Here is a 3,713-nt window from a genome sequence, read left to right on the forward strand (position 1 = left end):
ACAGAGACGTGGATGAAACGAGAAGGCGAGTAGTAAGTAACGTAAGCGTGTCATCGAGAAAATTGCGGGTGAAAGAAGTCATGTCCGTGTCAGATTTAAGAGCAACTTATATTTCCTTAAGTTACAAAATCATTCATAGTTTATGGTTTTTTGTCCATTAAAACGACAATCAAAAGACAACGGTATTTATTTCGAGACAGAAAAATTCGAGGGTGACGAATAGCTTCCCTTGCGTTTTTCGTTCGTCCTTCTTCTTTCTCTCTTTCACTCTCTCTCTCTCGTTCTCTCGCTCTCTCGCTCTCTCTCACATTCTCTCTTTCACTCTCTTTCTCGCTTTCTCTCTCTCTCTCTCTCTCTCTCTCTCTCTCTCTTTTTATTTCGTTTTCTTCTATATTATTTATTATGTTTTTTTTTGTGTTATTTTTAATCATCTTTTTTTTTTCTTCTTTTCGATTCTGCTTTTTGTTTCTTGTTAGATTAGTGCCCTCCGTTCACTTACGTCTACGGTTGTTTCCCATTAAAGCTGTAAACGTTTTATTATAAAGACAATTCGTAACAGTCGGACAGATTTCACGTTCGATCGTGATCCCTTTGAAAATCAACGAGTGTTTTCGCGTTTTTTTTTTTTTCCTTTTTTAAAATATTTTTTTTTTTTTTTTTAATATTTTTGTCCTTATGAACAGACCGTCAAAACTTACTGTCTCTTAATATGGTCAACGTATATTATCTTGTAGTTGCTTTTAATCTAATTTGTTGTTTTTTTGGATCGCGAAATTTTCTCGATCTCGAGCACCGTTCTCTTTGATCTTTTTTTTTTTTTTTTTTTTTTTTCCATTGATTCGAATCGCGTCTAATTTCGCGTGAAATGAAAGAAAGGAGGCGCGCAGCTTTTCGTCTTCTTTTTTCTTTTTTCTTTTTTTTATAAATTTTTCGTTCGTTCGTTCGTTTGTTTCGTTTTGTTTTTTTTTATTTTTATTATATTTTTTTTTTTGCATTGTTTTTTGCTCAATGGATGTATTCCACACACGCCTTTGAAGAAATTCACTGAGAACGATGAATGTATTGCACTGCGTTTATCCTGGGTGATAATAATTTTTTTTTTTTTTTTTATGAACACTTATACATACAACGTTATAATATCATAATGGTAAAATCTGGTATTATAATAGTTAATACGGAATCATTGCGACAACTGCGAGTGTAGAAAGTCGATTCCCTCGAATGCGTCGAGGATCATCTACACTGGTAATTATCGATCACACGTAGAATCATTTCTCGAAACTAAACACCATTCCAAAAGAATTCCACTATAGTTTATATAGCGAATAAGATTTTTCTAAAAAAAAAAAAAAAGATACTTATGCAGTAAAAATTAAACAAAATTTAATAATTAATTTTTTCTTTTGATTTCTTTTTAAATTAATAAAAAAAAACGAAGATTATTTATCATATTTCAGAGAAGTAATTTAGGTTCGATTATCAACCTAATATTAATTGGTGTCAAGTTTTTGAAAATAATTCTACAAGTGTGTTTATTCATTTGAATATTTCGTCTCTCCGCGAAAAATTCCCCTTATTTTAATACTGTCGATGAATAAACTTTCATTCAATTCCCTATAGAAATCCCTGTCCTTTCGATAGAAAAAGGATAAATGTCTTTTTGGCGGTTTAACTTACGGGAACGCGTCTGTTCGAGATCGATCTGTTTTTAGAAACCGCGTCTAAATATAATTACGTACGATTATTAATCGCGAATTTTGTACCTCGAGGGTCATGGAATGGGCAAAAATTCGACGATCCTCGTCTACGTGATCGATCAAAAATCACCGACAACCTTCTGTCTTCTTCTCTAAAAATCATTCACCGAATAAATCGAACGTTCAGTCTCGACTTTGAGAAATTATTAACATTAAAATTAATATTAAAGACAAATAAAAAGAAAAAAAAGAAAGAATAGGAAAGAGAAAAGTGGAAAGCGAGGAAATATTAAAAGTAGAAAAAAAAAAAAAAAAAATAAGCTTGGAATGTCGTAGACGAGAAAAGGAAGTCTTTTTTATTCCGCGCCAGAGCCCTCGTACTCGGATGGAATGTATCTTCGATATTAAGAGATCATCTCGAGATCTAATAAGCACCTCTCTCTTTGTTTTAAAAATCGTCTTCTCCCCCTCTACCTTTCGAAACTTAAAAGCTGCCTTAAACTTTACCACTAATTTCCTCTGTTCGCGTTTAACCATCCTATTACACGCTTCCACTCGCTATTTTTCACAATGTGCGCTCTTGTGCGATGATCGATGCCCTCGCGGAAACACGCGATCGATTATGATACGCGGTCAAAGATCAAACCTTTGATTGTCGTCTGGTTTTTTTTTCTTTTTTTTTTCCGTTTTTTTTTCCGTTTTTTTTTTTCTTTTTTTTTCTTTAAAATTCTATCCATAGTACAGAGTGTGTGTCGATAAGAGAGATTCGATTAGTTTTTTTAGATATCGATCCAGCACGCGAAAATATCAATATTTTCTATTTTATTTCTTTCATGCTGAATTTATCTTTATTAAATTCACTTAACGAATTATAATCGCGTGATATATTTTTTTTTTTTTTTCTTTTGTACGATATCTTAACGCTGATTTCTATATCTCGGATGGAGGATGTATTGGAGAGGCGTATAATACTGGCGGGATCCAAGACGCGATCAAGAGGGTTGACCCGTTCCGGAGTAACGTGCATTTAAGATCTTTGATTCTATACAGAGCTCGTACGACGATTATCTTCTCTCTCGTTGCCACTATTTTTTAAATAATTTATATATCGCGTTTCCGGTATGAGCAATTGATTTACCGACAGTCTTTCCGTCTCTCGATTTACATTTAAACGCATTGAAATATACGTGAAAAGGAATTGTTCTATCTTCCCCCCTGTTCTAAACCAAGTATTATATATCTCCGGCAAAATATAAATTATTTAAACACACATGGATCACGAGACTCGACCAGTTTCCATCTATAATCGACCAAGTCGTTTTTCCTCGATACCGTGACACAATTTTTTGAAAACAACAAAGAAGAAACGATCAAGGATAATACGAGAGAAATGACAAACGGAATGATCCATCGAAAGATTCTTTAAGTAAATTTCATTTACTCTTTTGGGAAAGTCCAAGAAAACGGACTCGATTTATATATTTATTTATTTTATTTTACTTTTTTGATGTCCTCTTTCAAAACAAGTATTTTTCGAGAAAGCAAACTAGACGAAGAAAAGGGAACGGAAGAACACGACCAAACAACTTATTTCGTTCGTCAGGGTAAACCTTTCGAAAAAAAGGGTTCGTGTCTGTTCACGGAACACAGACGATTGAACACACACCTAGATAACACCATTCTGTGATCCATCTCATATTCGTTATGTATATATATATATATATTTATATATATGACCGTGCGAACTTTGTGTATTTTGTTAAAAAATGCGAAAAGCGGCGGTAGCTTTTCGAAGAACATCTCGTTTACGCGTCGACCACTAGAAGAAGAAGAAAGTGTGCAAGGAGACAAAACGGAAACGAAACGGAAGAAGCCCCCACGAAGCACCGTGAAACTCACTTTGCGCGTGTCCGGAAAAAAATGTCAACCAAAATTTCCGGGACACTCGTTGCAACAGTTCGTTTCTTTCTTTTTTTTTTTTTTTTTGTTTTTTTTTTTTTTTTTTTTTTTTTTTTT

General features: G+C 33.6%; 1 long non-coding RNA gene across 2 annotated transcripts in view; it reads right to left on the reverse strand.

Annotated features, from left to right (window-relative positions):
- LOC102674187 overlaps window positions 1-3,707 on the reverse strand; it is an 11,062-nt gene extending 7,355 nt beyond the window's left edge. For both annotated transcript variants that reach the window (XR_422679.2, XR_004151474.1), the window contains exon 1: window positions 2,133-3,707. This is a non-coding gene — a long non-coding RNA (uncharacterized LOC102674187). The remainder of the gene's footprint in view (window positions 1-2,132) is intronic.
- Window positions 3,708-3,713: the final 6 nt, after the last annotated feature.

The sequence above is a fragment of the Apis dorsata genome, unplaced genomic scaffold (assembly GCF_000469605.1).
Source record: "Apis dorsata unplaced genomic scaffold, Apis dorsata 1.3 scaffold_734, whole genome shotgun sequence".
In the NCBI taxonomy this organism is placed as follows: Eukaryota; Metazoa; Arthropoda; class Insecta; order Hymenoptera; family Apidae; genus Apis; species Apis dorsata.